Raw genomic sequence first — 18058 nt, 5'->3', positions numbered from 1 at the left:
ATTTCAAAATTCCCTCAAACCGGAAGTGAGTCCATCTCTCTCTCTGCCTTTGTCTCTCTTTTACTACCCGCTCCCCTAGCTTTGAGCTCCAAGTAGCTGGCACAATGGACAACATGGGAACATAAAGGATGGCTGCAAGCTTTAATCAATAACCAGACAAACAAAAGAGCAAAACAGTCCTGCGTTTAAGAAGCTCCCAACTAAAGCGGCTCTCGGCACACAGGCAATGTCCTCTTCTTGCCTTGTTCTGTTCACTGACTAGGAGTGAAAACCATGACCACTGCCTGACAAACACTGTATTTGTGACTCACAGTGAGCTCACAGACGCACGCACAGTTGGGCCTAACTCCTAAACCACATCACCGCTCTGCTTATGTTATTATGCTAGGCTCACAGCTGCTCAAATTCAAGGAGCAATGTTCCCTAAGATACCTTCTGCCTTTGTGAGCAAGAGTGCCACGCACGCACACGCACACGCACACACGCACGCACACACACACACACACACACACACACACACACACACACACACACACACACACACACACACACACACACACACACACACACACACACACACACACACACACACAGTGTATCCTGAACAATTACGATTATATTTAACCCTTTCAATTTTTTTTCCTGGCAAAGCCAAGATGCTTGCTGAAGAAACAATATAGAGTTGCAACGGTAGAAAACACTGCATGATAATCAGTAATAGTAATTAGGTTGTGACATGTTTGTGTCATATAAAATGTGTGACTACTTTGAAACACAGAGGACATTCTACAGGAAATGAAATGTTAAGATTTACAGTATACAGATATTCAAAAATTACTGGCTGTGGATCTGCAAGTGGGATTAGAATAAGATTGCCAGTTTCCCAGAGCAAACTGGTCTAGTTTGAAGCTAAACTCATTGAAGTTCTGCCAAAATGAATCATGCAACACAAAAAGTTTCCCATCTCACTGCAATCCCCACTATTTGCAAGTTCTCCCATCTGGTTTATAAGACTCATTAAACAAACAGATCTAAAGGCAAACACAGCAAACATACAGACATGTGGTCACAGTGCCATCAACAGTGGTTCAATTTCATGCAAGTTCAGTTTTATTTAGCCATTTGGCAGCCTACTGGAAAACAGCAAAACAAAAATAGGAGAGTACAAAGAAAGAGTGGAGACGCAGCTAAAAGCTCTGAGTGACAATGAGAGAAATTGTAATGGCCTTTATCAATCAAAGAGTCCCAGGAACTAACATTTGCAAACTTACTTTTTGCATTCCTGATGTATTTTTTATATCTCAATCACTGAGAAGAACAGCATTGAGCTGATAAAATATTAAAAAGTGAGAGATTAGTTTGAGGCACATTTTTTGTACAAGAATAGACAACAGCACAGAGTCATTTATCATTCCTCATGATCTAATATTCCATGACTGTGATGTCTAAACTGATTTAAGAAAGCTGCTGTGAGGAAAGGGGAGTTAAGGGAGACTGAAAAAAAAAACTCAGTGTCTGAAGAACTGGAAATCCAGTGTTTTCAGTTATTTTTCTGCTTAAGTATAGAACGGTATTGAAATAAAGGGAGGTGCATTTTGACTCAATCTCTCATACCTTAACAGTGTTTTTGCCAATACAGTGTTTTTGAGAATTGATAAAGTATCACAAAACACAATATTGTGATGCTCGAGTGTATTCAATCCTTGTATTTTGCCGCCCTTTTTCGGCACAGTAGTGTGTTGGTTAGCACTGTCGCCTCACAGCAAGAGGGCTACTGGTTCGAATCCCGGCTGGGGCCCTTCTGTGTGGAGTTTGCATGTTATGTTCTCCCTGTGTCTGTGTGAAGCGAAATATCCCAGATACGGGCGCTGCCGTCTTGTTATTTTAGCGCCACAGTCTGCGCAGTACAGATCAGGCAGTAACAAAGTCCCATACGTACACCCATCCGACCAGTTGAGAGTCAATCGCAGCTGTTAATCGTGACGTTTCTCCCTATTTTTATAGCATTAAATAAATAATTAAAACCAAACCTATCAGAAAAATTAACACTTGAACAAATATCAGGGTGACAAAAATTAAAGGCACCTTTTTTGGGCAAAATGTATTTGAGGTGTACTTTCATGTTTTAGTTTTGCCCCATGTCCCTCCTTTGCTATCATGGACGGAGCGGGATTTATGACCTATACTGCAGCCAGCCACCAGTGGTCAAGCCGCCCATGTTTTTATACAGTCTATAACTCACACTGCAGAAGGGTTTACAGTGTTGGGCAGCAGAGATTACAAGTCGAAAAGAGAGTCAGAGGGAGACAGAGAGAGTGCTGTTAATCTGTAAGAACTGACAATGTCACTGAGTTCATATGTCAGTATGGCCACATAGCCATGCTACAGCAATCATGATGCTCCACAAAAACTTGCTCCTTTCAACAAGTACATACAGTAACATTAGAGTTATTGATGAAACAGTTTTGCATTTAATTTTACATACTCAGGCAGATAACATTACATTTCAGAGAGTTAAGTTGCAAGTGTGCTTCCATCATACAATGGCAAGTATAACCATTCGCCATCGTTTGTCCTTTTTTTTTTTTTAAGTCTGTATGACTCATAAGGTAGACCTACATGCCAAAACCCACCACACAGTCTGTGTATGTGGGCATGTTGAAATGTCAGTGTGTTTGCGTACAGGTCCAGTCACAGATCGAACCACAGCGTTGCCAACCAGCTGACACCACAATGAAGAAGGACTGACTGCACACACACACAAACACACAACAGCTGACTTTATGATGTAAACAACTCATCATGTCTCTAAGCAACCTCCTCCCTTCCAGCAGTCATGAACAGTGAATAAGAGGGGAACAGAGTGAACTCAAAGATAAGGAATAAAACCTAACGTGCATAAGAACACATGCAGCAATTTACAATAATTTACTTACAACACTGAAGAAAAAAGAAATATTTGGCTACGAGGCAGTTCTGTTCTCAGAGCAGACAAAGAGCGATCGGAGCACTTCACTTCTGACCCACTTGTGCCCCGAACCATGCCATCCAAAAACCTGGCAGACTAGCTATTCACTTAGCTTTTCAAACTGACATTGCTTAATATAGTTAGTACTGGAGCCCTTTAACGTCCACCCTGATTCCTTCAAAACGAACTAACTAGTTCGCCTGATGTGTATGCACAGTATAAAAGGACTCTGCACACACACAAACCACTAAGACCCACAACTATAGTGCAGTTTCCGACTGTACACCTGCCGGGATATTTTTCCTCCGTTTCAAATTAAACTGTCGGAAATAGCCTCATGTATATTCATCCCCTCCATATTCATAATTAATGCCCTGAGCCTACAGCCTACCCACAGTGCTGTGGCTGGACAGACTGACTTCTGAGATTTCACTCCTTCTCGAAGACACTTTTACAACATAAACTGCTAAACTCTACCTTGCAATAACACCACAATGTGGACTGTTTGAAGCAAACTAAGTTGCCTCCCCTTTGACATACCAACAATAACTAACTCCTGCTGTTTTTAAAACTGAGCTTTCTGCCTTAACCCCAACCATCCATTAGCATATAGGTAAATGTGTCATATGTACTATTATGGCCTTCAACCTTATACAGTACTTGGCTAATGTGGTTTTGTTAGAAGAACAGGATAGTCTAGTTATGGCTCCAGTACATAAAAAAAAAACGGCAGCTCAGTGATGCAAATTCAAAATGTTAATGAATGTCTTTACATATCCTCCCTTGGGCCATACAGGCTATAATACTCTTCCCTGCAGTACATTGACCTTGGGGAATGAATGTTCTGATCAACAACCATGTGGCCTTGAGGGTAGCCACTGTAAAGATGTAACACCAACCACCATCCTCAAAATTACCTCCACACTGGGAGATCGGCTGCATTCCAACAGATATGTTGACCAGTTGATAGTCCTAGTAATGGATTATGTTTTCCAAATCTAGCCTATGTTTGTGATCCTTTGATCCCCAATGTAATCTGTTCCCCAATTCTGGATGCTGACCAAAGCAAAGAGACACTGAGCTAAGGACTGTGATTGGCTTTGCTGTGACCTCTAGCTCCCACCCTTCAACTCTGACTGTTTGTCCCTCAAGAGTCAATGTAGGTCAACTTGGTAATTAATCACACAGCCAGATAAATGTCATTGCCCACAAACTCGCAGCAGGGTGGTGCACTGCGAAGTTGGACCATCCCCTAATTAGAGGAGCCAGGTTCACACTCTGATGTTGGGTAAAGCTGCTTCTCTCCTAAAGTGCTCTTTAGCAAGACTTAACAAGCTCTGGGGGTGCTGTTCAGTGGCTGACCATGTGCTTCAAACTCCCTGTGGAGAGGGCAAGTTGCTTGACAGCAATGTCACTACATAACGTGTCTCAGATAAAGTGCAGCCCTAAAGTGTGACAACCTATACTGTACACAGCTACTAAGGGTTCTTAGAGTGGGGATATTTCACAGCGCACTTCAATCATTCTTGCACAATCAGCTCTTCATTCCCAGTCAGAAAAACACACACATGTGCCCGCGGTAAGCATCTCATGGTATGTTTAGACAACCGGAAAATGCACAGCACATCTGCCCTTCATTCCCACCTGCATGCTTGGAGCACCACATGACCATCCATGCACACTAACACACACATGTCCTCGCACAATGTCCATCTCACATGTTGTCAAGACCTGAAGACAGTAATCAAGGCAAAAAAAAAGAAAAAAAAAAGAAATCACACCTACACTTGCTATCATCCTCAAAATCAGCATTCACTCTGATGGAATGAGGAGGAAATTGAGAAAAAAGCGGAGCCTTACCGTTCACAAGAGACGCCGGGGTACGGAGGAGCGAGAGATGTGTCTGCCTGATGAAAACCCAACGGAAGACGCGTCCCTGTGCTCCGCCACCAAATCAATTTCACACTCTCTCACCTCCCCGCCACTGTGATGTCATTCATTCATCCGCTACCCCCCGTAGCCATGGCAACTCTGCCGCTTGGAGCTGTTCATTCTTTTACATCTCTCTCTCTCTCTCTCTCTCTCTCTCTCTCTCTCTCTCTCTCTCTCTCTCTCTCTCTCTCTCTCTCTCTTTCTATGTCCCTCCCCAACTCCAGACCCAAGTGAACCCAGCCCCTTACTCCATCTGACGGGGTACAGTTACACCCCCATATTCACAAGCATACACCCCCCTGTTCTGTACTATCACATCGCTGGTGTAAAAAACGAGTGGGAGGGTACAAAACACATAAAGGGGAGGCGCCTGGATTCACCTCATGTAGCAAACACGCCCCTGAAGAGTTTGTGGTCAAACAGGGATACTTTTGTCACGGCTGCCTAAAAAGACAGGATTGGCAGACAAAGAGAACTGGAAGACAAGGGAGACAACAGAGCCTAAAGAGGTGTGCCTGGAAATCTCAGACGGGAGCCAGCTGTCTCATTTGCACACAGACACACAGAAAAACAACACATTGCGGAGTCTACAGTAAATGCTGATGCACAGATGTGGATGTCTGTAACTCTCTTACACACTCAGACACACATACGCACAAACACTTAGCACAGCAGTGTAGTGTCAGGTGATGAATAGTTAATGACCACCACCATAATTACTACAGTGCTTCTCTCTGCTAATAATCCCCATGTTGACCTTGGAAAAGGGGGAGGAAAATCTGGTAATTGAGAGACAAATCAAACAAAGATACACACTTACACACACCACCACCCTGTCTGAAGTTGCCTCCTTTATTCAATTAGAACCCACCCTCTCCCCAGTCCATATTACTTTTCCCAGAAAGCCCTCTCTTATTTAGTATCCTGATTCCTGCATTGTTGTCCTGTTAAAGCAAATCTTGAGAGTCACGTAACACGTGTGCAGCGGTTCTTGTGTGTGTGTGAGTTGTCGTAAAGGAACTGACATTCCAGCCTTTTATCTGCTGCAAAGGCGCCTTTAAATCCTGCAGTGCGGAGCATTTCGGATATCTAGGGAGTTGTAGAAGATGGATATACAATTTCCAAAGTTTGCCAAAAAGTGACTGCAAAGGGTCACAAAACTTCTTCTTCGATAACGATGACCTGGACAAATGAGAACATTCATAGGCCCAACATCTTAGAGGTAATCAACCACCCCTTTATGCCAAATTCAAGGTAAAAAAAACAAAAAAAACTGGGCCAGGAGTGGTCACAGGTTACTGTTTACTTTCTGAATCTTGTTACCTGGATGTAACTCCAGTTCTATGAGTATGTGTGTAAGCCTCTTTTTTCAATATAGAGTAGGCTGATGTGTTTTGTGTGCAAGACCAAAAGAATGGCTTTGTCTTTTCCTTCCACAGTATCAAATAATAAATTCCCAGATTATTAATCATGAAAACTGTGACACCATGATATTTCCTCTGACAATAATCATGATATCAAAATCTCATATTGTGACATCCCTACTCCACAGGCTTCAGATGTTCATCACTGACTTACTTAAACCATTTCACCCTGGTCTCTTACCAATCACCCCCCTGCTGTTTTCATATTATAAATCTCCCTTTAAGATCTCCCCTGCTACCTACCTTCATCTTCACTTGCAGGACTGAGAGCCGCTGAAAAACATTCAACCTCATGGACTAATAGGGGCAGATCAAGAACGGGAACAGGAAAACTTGTAAATCAAAACAACTCCTTACAGTCACTGAGGAGACAATTGGTCTAGAGTGGGACAACACACACAGGCAGAAGTTATAAAAGTAATCAAGAAATTAGTAAGTAAATCAAGAAGCCTAAAGAGGGAAGGAAAGAGAGAGACTTATCTGAATAGACAGGGATCTTTTCACACATCATCTGGTTTCTAATTAGCTTCCTGTGCTTCCCTCCCTGAAAATCTCTCCATCTGTCTGCATTGATCCCTCACTCATCATTCTTAATCTCTCTGTTGCTTCTCAAGTAATTAATGGTGGTCGTACCCCAGCACCAATAAAGTAACACATTCAGGCTTCCCTGCCTTTGCTCTATTTGACATCATGTAATGTTAATCATTTTTTATTTGAATGCATGCTGTGTTAGACTTCGTTTTCCTTGCAGGAATTTGAGTCCACGTTTTTGTGTGCGTGCTCAGCGCACCACTAGATTATCATCAGCACAGATGAACACAAACAACCCGAATGAGCTAATTTAATTAAATTACTGAATTAATAGTTTTAATGGGTTACATAACTGACCGGACTAGACAGCCACACAATGTTAGTTAACACGATAATTAGAGGCAAAATGTTTCTCTCTTCAGTCTGTATATGTCGGTGTGTGACTGCTAATACTCAACATACAGCAGTTTGTAATGAGGTTACTTAATCTATAATAACTTCCCTTGTAAGAACATGACTTTGCAGTTATGCCAAGAGTCAAACCAGGGATGCTTTGTTCAAAGACAAGTCTCTGACCTCTCATGAAGCTTGAGCCGCCAGGTCCCATTCACTATAAAGATCAGGTTTGAGCTTGACTTAACAAGACGTTCTTACATTAAACGCTTCTACTTATCAGCCCTGTGCTGCAGTGACTTGTGTGTGTGGTCAAGGCTCTAGTTGAGTAAAACTCCCTCTACCCTGGAATAGGGTAAGAAAAATGAATGGAGGTGGAAAAGGGAGACAAAGTTAAAACACAGAAAGAGAGTTGGGAGAGGTTCAGGTGCGAGTGTTCATTAAATCTCTGAATTGACGTCCATCAGGGGCCTGAAATTACCAGACTAGTGGTTCAAATCACACACACATACACAGACACAAACACACACACACACACACCTGAGGGGGGACCTGTAATCCAAAGCCAAAGCAATTCCCTCCACAGTATTGTTTGGGATGATACTTTATCTCTTATCTGCACTTACAGAAATGAGCCCAACAAGACTGTCCTTTATCGCCCCTTCCTCTATACCTTGCCCTACTCTTCACCATTCACATTACCCTTCACCTTGATTCCTCTCTCTATTCCATCATTATGATACACCATCAATCGAGCCAAGCTGTACGTTAGTCTTCCTCTCACACACTCTCCTTCTTGCCTCACTCTTTCATCCATACATCTTCCTACTCTCTCATCGCCTCTGTTGTAGCCAACAGTTTGACACTGATCCTTAAGTGACTGGCATGATAGTAGGTGGGAGGGTAACATAGCAATGTAAGAAGGGGGGGCATCCTCATGCCTCATTAAGCACTGACCTAATTTGATTATGGTTGAATGTGAAAGATGACATGTCTGAAATCAAGCACACAAACATCACAGCAAGACGTTATCTTTCATCTCAGGGTAAACTCCCCCCCACGGCATCTTGGTTAGATCAAAGCAGCAGATTTTTTTTTTAAAGGGAATGCTTAACCAATCCTGTTCAAATCATTTGCATGGCTCTGCAGCTGGGCTCATACTCAACCCTCTAATATGCACTGTCTAACTGCAGGCAAGAGAACCTAGTAGGTGGACAAGTGTTTGTGTGCAACAGGGACGGTCCACATGTGTGTGTGTGTGTGTGTGAGAGAGAGGCTTTAAAATGATGGGAGCAGTAAAGCGGTTCCATTTCATGCACCTGCCCTCATACAGCCGCCAGCGAGGGGAGAGATCCAGCTGCTTCATGAACCACTTTCTCCCCTCCCACCTCTTTTTGAGAGAGACAAATTTCTAATTACCATCTTTACCATGTCACACAATCTAGCCAAATCAAACTCCAGCGCTTTTTGCTCTACCTCAATTTCCGCGAATAGCTCTCCAATTCCAGCTTAGGGTAAGGTGAGAAGCCATACGTGTTCACATGCACATACACACACATATGTAGTAGGAGCAAGTCCTGGCAAGCCCAGTCATTAACCCTGACATTGATGTCCCTTATTGACATGGTGTCCAATAATAGCCCTGGAAGAGAAACAAAGTCTGCAAGGCCGCCGGTCATATGTCAGCGGCAGCAAGCCTGCATTAATATGAGGAAGTCTTCTATAGAAAGAGGAGATCACATGGTGAATAGTCTTTTCCTCCTCTGACAAAGACTACCATCATATAGGGCTTGGTCAACCGGTGCACCTGTTTAGTATTTGGATCCATTGGACTTCTCTGCTTTGATGACATTGTTTCATCAGATGGGGGAAAATCTCAGACCAAAGGTTTGGATTTAATCTTAGCCTGCTGGAAATGTTCCACGCCCAAATAACATGTTGCTGCTGCCAGTAGTGCTTCCCACCACCTGTCATTAGCTTTAGCTGCTGTCTGAGGCTGCCAACTGCCCAGTCCCATGGGCCTCACTTATAATAATAGTCGGGGATTTTCTCTTCATCTCCGGATCATTTTTCAACTCATGTGGTCACCTGAGATATATAGGAAAAAGAAAAACTACCAATAACAAAGGTTATGGATTTCACATCCTCTACATTTTCCTCCGATGTCTTAAATTTTCAGAAATGTGACTTTCTAAATAAGCTCTTATTTCCAGCATAGGACATGACCAATTGACTGTAACTGGAAGGACTCTTTTAAACAAATGTTGGACTAACTCAAGACAATATTTAATTATTTAAACTCTTAACCATCAGACGGCTGACATGCTAGCTTGTCAGGAGGTGGGCTTAATAATGCTCCAGTTAAGTTAGGCAAAATTTTAGCGAGTGAAAAACTAGCATGGCCATTTTCAAAGAGATCCCTTGACCTCTGAATACCTCAATGATAATGGGTTTTATGGGTATATACGAGTCTCTCCTTTACAGATATGCACACTTTGTCTGAATGAAAAGCCAAAACTCTTGTAGATTCAATGAGCCAAATTGTATTCAAGTGTGATGATAGTAGAGGAGTGTGACCGAGTCACAATGTGTGTGGGTAATGTGGGCGCCTAGTTTTGACAAGAAGAATGTGTAGAATAAATTAAGACAATCAGGTTATAGATATTTTTTAAAGTGTCCATTGAGAAAAATGTACAGGGGTGCAGTGTGAAGATGGTGGAGAACTGCTTTATAGGTGAGGATATGTATGCCAAATACATGCCTCTCATATATCCATATACTATGCACATTTCCAGTAATTTATGACAGACATCTGTCATAGTCAATTCATATTTTGTTAATAATTACACATATTGGTGTGAATTACAATTTGCACTAATCAGATTTGAAGGTGAAACTAATCTACGGCATCCCCAGATGACCAGTAACCCCCTTAAGCCCAACGCATCCCCCCATCTGTCTGCCCAGTCAGCTGTCTGCCTTTTGACGTCAGGCGGCGAGGAGGGGTCCATCAGAGGAGCTGCAAAGGAAATCCAGTAAGCGTGGTAACTGGCCAGTCCCATCTAATAATAGTCAGAGACATAAAAAAGTAGACAAAAGCTTATGACCAACAGGCCCACAATTAGTGGTGTTGAAAGACAATAATTCTTCACCAGATTGATTGATCAGACAGAAGTTTTCCAGGTAACAGGTGGTGGCTGCCATCTCTAGTTCTTACTCTCTGAATTTTATGCAGCTGTGACTTTAATGGCAACGCCACTTCCTCACAGACCTGTGCAAAAAAGTTATCCCCCTCCTTAATCATACATAAAAGGTGCCATTTAAATCTTGCCAAAGCCATGGGGCCCCTGCACTGCAACACAAGCGTCGGGCTTCTTTACATGAGTTTAACAGTAGGGGGGGGCTGTATATTCCTTTAACACCTGGGGTTCTGACAGCAGCAGATCCATCAAAAAGCTTTTTTGCAGGGAAAAGTCTTTGCTCAGCCATCCTATTCTCCCCACCCGCCACCGCCTGCTCTTCGTCATTTCTCTTTAGCTCATAAATCAACCCATAATTATCAGGGAGGGTTGTGACTAAGTCTTGAGACCATTTGGCTCAACAGCTGACCACAGCACAGGGGACTGGGCTGCGTCCTGACACAGACAGACAGACTACGGCTTCAAGACTTTAGCCCCTTGCTGGCTACACCCCAAGACCAACGCAGCACGCTTTGCAATGTTGCAAAGAAAAAAAATATTAAAGAAGAATGATAACCTTGAAGGCAACTGCTGGAAAATGGCATTATGGAACCATGTGGCTGAGATAATCTTTTCAGTTTAAACAGAGAGTGATACCTCCATGCAACGCTGCCACAGAGAGAGGCCCACAATCTGGCCGAGTAGGAGGACAGATGGGTGTACATAGCACACACACACACACGCACACACAAACACACAAACAAACGCACATCTTGTTGAAAGGAGAGTTCTGAATTAAATGGATAGCGCTCCTTGTACATAAGTTTACCATGATTACAAATCTACATCATCTCTCTCTCTCTCTGACACACACACACACGTACACACATACGCACTCGCGCTCACACACACACACACACACACACACACACACGGCCCTCAGCCTTCTGAATGAGACCATCTGTGAGCTCCTGTGAAACAAAAGCAGAGTTTTGTGGGGTGACACAGGCAGAGTTATGTGTCTGTTACTCAGCGACGTTCTGTTAAGCTGACCGGTTACAGACCGATCTCTCTGTCTCCTCACTGCTCTTTTCTGTCTACCCATTACAATGTTTCTCTCCCTCTTTTACTACTCCTCTCTCTACCTTTTTCTGCTCTTTTTTGTCTGTCATCCATCTCACTTTTTCTTACCACAGACACACACGCAGACACTGCAAACCATCACACAAACGCACAACGTTTCTGTGAAAGCCGCCCAAGGTCCTTTGAATCTGGGACGATTCCCAACTGACATCCAGTACCCCAAAGGCTTTTTGGAGGAGCGCGTGTCTGTGTGTGCAGTGATCATGCCAACAAACCTGTTTTTTCTTCTTTCTGTGCTGCCACCCAGCAGCACATGCAACATCTCAGGGCAAACAACAGCACACAAGAATGTAAAAAAGAGAAAGAAACAAAAAGGCCAGACTACAGACAGACAGTAGCTGTTTAAGAAGAATAAATGGTCTTTTACTTGGAAAACATGTACAGCAGAATATATAAAAACAGATGCACATGTTTCACTCTTTGTGAGATGTTTGTTCTGTTAATTAAATTCACGCAAATAATAAAGCACCCTCAATCATTGTGAGAGCACATTGAACATTGTGTCAACAGGCCGTATGTGAATTGTAGACAGAAGCACATATGCACACAAACAGAAAACAAGTGGCACTATACCTCACTGTCACGTTTCCACCATAGTTCTTCATGCTTCAAGGAAATAACATCCAGAGACAACCTGGTCTTAGCTGCAAAGATCTGAAAGACTGAAAGAGAGATGTAAATCAACTCCCAGCTCTCACTACATCCACATCCATAGGCTGCAACCCTCCACTGACATCCCATCAGAGAAAAGGGGAGAGAGAGGGAGAGAGGGGAGTGTGCCAGTTTGGGTGAATGAGGGGGGGAGTAGTTGAAAGGGAGGGAGAGCATAAGTCAGAGAGAGAGAGAGAGAGAGAGAAGGAGAGAGGGATTTAGGAGTTTGTCAGTGAGTTAGCGTGTGTTTGTGAGAGAGAAAAACAGAGAGTGAGACAGGAGTTTCAAACTCTAATTACAACTGCTTATGACAAGCCCATAAGCAGCTGGTGGGAATGAATGACACAGGATTTTATACATACTACACTCTGTTGTGCCTCCTTTACTGTGTGCATGCTCTGTGTTAGTGTTAAAGGGGAGGGAAACCAAACACTAGAACAATGGACTGAAAGTGAAACCATATAGTGAAAAGAGGAGGACAAAAAAGTAGCAGAGAGCATATGACAGCGACCCCTACGCCTTATCATCATCCCCTTAACTCTAAGGCTGGAGAGGACCAGAATAACTACATCTAGAATTTTCACCTTCCGGTTGTATGGCTCCAACAGCCAGTTAGATTGAAGTTTACATCCAGGTGTGTCCAGACATTTCCATTTCTGTCACACAAGGAAAAACATAGTGATTAATGTATGCATTTTATTTAATTTGGGCTTCACATTAACCAGACAAAAGAGCACAACTCATAACAATGACCCCCAAATAAAGCACGTGGAAAACACAAAATAGCTGTGGACACCGTGGTCGCAAGAAATAGTTTGGCGAGACAAGAGACTCAAGAGCTAATGTCATGTGGACTAGCGTTAAACAGACGTACAGCAAATACAAGAGCCTGTAGAGTTTCAGACGTTAGCTAGGTCTACAACCACACACGCGTTTGTTACGTGGTTCGTTACATAGTCTATGGTCGGCTGTTGTCACGTCACTCACCTGTCTCGAGGGCATTGTCACTCTGAGCACCGCGAAGTCCTCAAGGTCCAACTTCTCTGCTCACTGCGTAACAATATATGAAGCCCCCTCAGCCTCTCCGTCCCACTGCTCTTCTCTGAGTAAAACAGCTAAACGGCCGAAAGGTCTCACACACCAGACCGAAGGTAAGAAGAGTTTCAGCTCGAGGACCCACCCAAATTAGCCTCTTTTTTATGATGTATCATTTATGATTCATCATGGCTCTAGTCAGAGGCGATTCTAGAGTTTGTTGGGGACCTGGGCAACAAATTCAAAGGGGGCCCCTCGAACACCAACATAAACGAAATTTAAACTTTTTTTAATTTCAAGAGTGCACATTGAAGTTATTTTCAAAGTTAGTTATTAAAAAAAAATGTGAATATAAACATTAAAAAAACGTGTAAGTCAAACATTTATATGAAGAACAAAAAAAATAAACAACAATAAAAACTTGGGTGGTGTCAGGTGAGGTCACATTTCCTGCTTTCATAGCAAACTTTGCCAATTGTCACTGCTGTAGTTTAAAGATCGTCAGCCCTCTGGGCCCCCTACTGGCCTGGGGCATCAAGCAGTAGCCTGCCTTGCCTTTTGGCAAGCGATGCCTCTGGGTCTAGCCTAGGGATGCCTCGCTCAGTTGGCTACTAAGCAAATAGCAAATGCCACATAGCAAATGTCAACATGCTTAAATGCTAAACTATGATGGTGAACTTGGTAAACCACTGCACGTTAGCATTAATCATAATACATAATACATTTTATGAGTGTTTTTCAGGGTATTCAGTAGTGCTGGACAACATTGCCAAAATCTTCTAACCAGATTTAGATCATTTCATATCTCGATAACGATATCACGATATAGCTTGTTCTATGGAAATTCAATAAATAGTCTATATGAAATAACCATGTGGTGAAGAATACTCCTGAATAATTTTAACACATAGTAAGTGCAAAATATTATTATAGTATTTAGAGTACATAATTATGTATCACAAGGATATCTTGATATATGATTTCATAATGATACGATTCCATTGAAAGATGATAAACGATCATATCGGATTATCGCCCAGCCCTAACTCAAAGGCACTTAAGTTAATATGACTATTCCATTGTCATTGTTAGCATGCTGACGTTAGCATTTAGCCCAAAGCACCATTGTTCCAAATATGTTTCCAAAACCAGATATCCCCTGTTTCTGTGGCTTTTTTGACGCTGATACAGTATATTGAAAACATATCAACATGTATCATATCATTATAATGAATAGATAGTAAATACCTAAAATGAATCTTACATTAAGCCGTCTTCTTATAATCTTTTGCACATACAGTGTTTGTAGTGCTAAGCATGACAGACCTAGACAAATGTTGCTGCTCTCTGTGTGCCTCTGCTAAAGCTCCATCTTGGAGCCATAAAGCAGAGTGTGGGAGTCAGGAGATGAAGAGAGGAAGGGGGGGCAGAGTTGTGGCAAACCAAAATCCTGCTCTCCCCTCATCCATTTGATGTATTTTCTCTCCTCTGTAATAGGTCTGATGTCCTTGAGAAAAAAAACAAGAAGAAAAGCAAGATTCATCGAGATGAGCTGGAACTGAGAGAACTTTTATATTCGTTCTTACTTCTTGCAAACATGCAGATTGCAAGCTCGACGTTTCATCCTGGTTTGATTCCAAGCAGAGGCAGAACCATATGAATTATAGATCAGCTTATATTCCAACAGATCATATGTAGTCAGGGGAGAAGAAACTAAACCAGATCTAATGTTAACGGCGTTAAAAACAAATAAAGCTCTCGTTCTGCAGGGTTGGTCATGTTTTTCGGATTTAAAACAATTAGTGAGTTCTGAAATTAGTGAGTCTCAAGCTGAATCGATTAAAAATCTACAACATGGCAGGCACAAAACATGATGTTTAGACTTTAGTATAACCGATGGCACAATCCAGTTTGTTGATAAACCAAATCCTCACTTAAATGAGAAATCCATGCAGTGGTGCTGCCAGTTCAGCTGGAGGGCTCTGGATCAGCCTGATTACTTTGGTCTGACTGCAGCAGATCAAAGTAATCCCCAAATACTAGAGAAGTACATACATGGAACCACTGTGTACATTGATGCAGTGAGACGATTAGAGTGCTGCACAGCTTGTCATTATTTAAGGGGAGGCAATGCATGTGTGCATATGAATGCACGTGTCTGTGTGTGTGTGTGTGTGTGTGTGCAAATTTATGTCTACCTGCAAAAACCGCAGTGTATGTGTGTGGTGATTTTCTGCAGGAACAGAGCATGCTGGGTTTTATAATCAGGATTCAGGGATCACCTTTAGCCCCTGTCATCAGTCAGACCTGTCCTGAAGCACACAAACAGGGAGAGAGGGAGGAGGGAGGATATGAAAAGGACAGATAGGGACACACTGGTGCTAAGGTCCACGTTTAACACAAGCGATGCAGCCTGAAAAATGGCACAATGAAGGAGACAGACTCTGAGGGACTGAGACTGATGATCTAACTCAATTTTACCCTTCTCTCCTAAAAGCAAGCGAAATATTTGACTAATATAAAACACATACATATAAATATTAGGTTATCCTGACAACCCTTCAACATTTAGGACCTGTCTCTTGTCTGCTCTAGCTAAAATAGAATAATAGAATAGAATAGAAATACGTTATTGATCCCAAGCTGGGAAATTGCAGCTAATATGTTAAATATTCTGATGCAAATGGTCTAAAACTAACTTACAATATACAATATACTGTGTGTGATAACCCATATAGCTGTTGTCTTTTTTCTGTGTGTAATAATACAACTCTCACAACATGTGTGTGAGTGTGTGAACTACACACAGTGCCAGCATGTGTACACAGCAGGTCTCATTTCCTGATTCTCCGGTCAGATGCTGGTTTCTCTTTTGAGAGGCGAGTCCACAATGACATCAGCTTCCGCCAACACACCAGCCGTCACCATGGCACCACACAAAGACATTTCTGGCCCATAGGGAGGGGGGGAGCATAAGCTTGACACATTAATGGGAGAGGTCTGTGCTCCCCTCTTCTCTTATACCCTCCTCCCCCTTTCTTCTTTTTTTCCCCAATCGGTGTTTGTACAGCCGCCTGCTCTGTTTACCCGATCATCAAAGCGCTTCTCTGACTTCCATGGCTGTAGTACCCTGGGCCTGGCCTGCTCTCTCGATCTGTTTTATTCTCACAGCCTCTCTCTTCTCTTCCGCTTGCTCTTCCACTAATGGCTACTGCTGTCCATTAAGTCCATTTGAAACATTTCTTTCTTAGCCTTCTATTTTATACTTTCTTTCTCCCTCCCCCTCTTTTGGTCTCTCTTCTTGTCAAATGGAGCCATGACTCCAAGGGCAAAATGCCTAGTGAAGAAGTGACCACCCACTGGGCTTTGTCTAACTCTTTGCCCTAACGGACAGAGGGCCAGTGTGTGTGTATGTAGAGGGAGAGGGAGAGAGAGAGAGAGAGAGAGAGAGAGAGAGAGAGAGAGAGAGAGAGAAAGGGATAAACAGACATGACAGAGTAGCAGGTAACGGAGAACCCCCTAAAAAATTAGTCTGAAAAATAGCACAAGATTGACCGGTGGGGCAATATAGGGGTGCATGCTTTGATACCTCTTACACTAAGTTAAATAGTAAAATAATTAGTAAAATAGCCTATTTTTAAAAGTTAATTTGAATAGGATTCAGTCTCAAAGGGTTTAGGTCTGAAATAAAATAAAACTAATGTTCAATTATGTCAGCATCTCTACATTTTAAAGGAAGGTCTTTGACTAAATTATGGTTTATTCTTCACTATTATTTAAAAATCTAAATACAGATCGTAGTTAGCAGTTTAGTTCTGACCTAAGCAAACACTATTCATGTAGTAGCATTATCAGAGAATGAGTCGATTTGAAAAATCACACCAGAAAATCATTGGGGAGAGGAAAGAAGGCATTTTGCCCCTGAACCACCAGGGGCAAAATCTCCAGATGTTCATTTTTTAACATTTGCATAATTATGAGAAAAGAATGTTCCAAACTAATGTAAATGTTACTCACACAAATCTCTAGTTGGGTCACCACCACACTGTTTTACCGTGTCCAGGTTTGACAAAACATACAGATTTGTTGTGCAGAATTCTAAAACAAAAGGAAGTGAGATGGACAAATGTGTGTAGGCAAAGCATCAACTTTACTGACCCTGGGAACATACCGAGTTACATGTGGGTGGGCTGCTTCCCATTCGCCACCAAGCAAACCTCACAATTATTTTGTTTTAATGTATAGTGCATCACTGATAACTATGCTTGAGATACAGTTCAATATTTGTATCCATCATTCATTCATCTTCAACCGCCTATCCCGGGGTCGGGGGGGCGGGGGGCTGGAGCCGATCCCATCTGACATCGGGCGTGAGGCGGGGTACACCCTGGACAGGACGCCAGTCTATCACAGGGCACATAGAGACGAACAAAGACAAACAACCATTCACACCTACGGGCAATTTTAGAGTCATCAATTAACCCAACACGTGCACGTCTTTGGATTGTGGGAGGAAACCGGAGAACCCGGAGGAAACCCACGCAGACACGGGGAGAACATGCAAACTCTATACAGAAAGGCCCAGGCCGGGATGCAGTGCTAACCACTACACCACCGTGCAGCCCCTGTATCCAATATCTATCATAATATTCCAAATGTGTGCAAAACCATGTAAAACAAAACAATTCTAATGTGTAAAACAAAACCTATAATAATTAAATTCATAGTTCAGTTTTTAATTATTTGCTTTGATTTGTTAATTTGTGCAGCAGACATTTATAAAGTATGTTGTGCATACAATA

The sequence above is a fragment of the Echiichthys vipera genome (genome assembly GCF_963691815.1).
Source record: "Echiichthys vipera genome assembly, chromosome: 10".
NCBI classification, from domain to species: domain Eukaryota; kingdom Metazoa; phylum Chordata; class Actinopteri; order Perciformes; family Trachinidae; genus Echiichthys; species Echiichthys vipera.
This window is presented reverse-complemented; position numbering follows the sequence as displayed.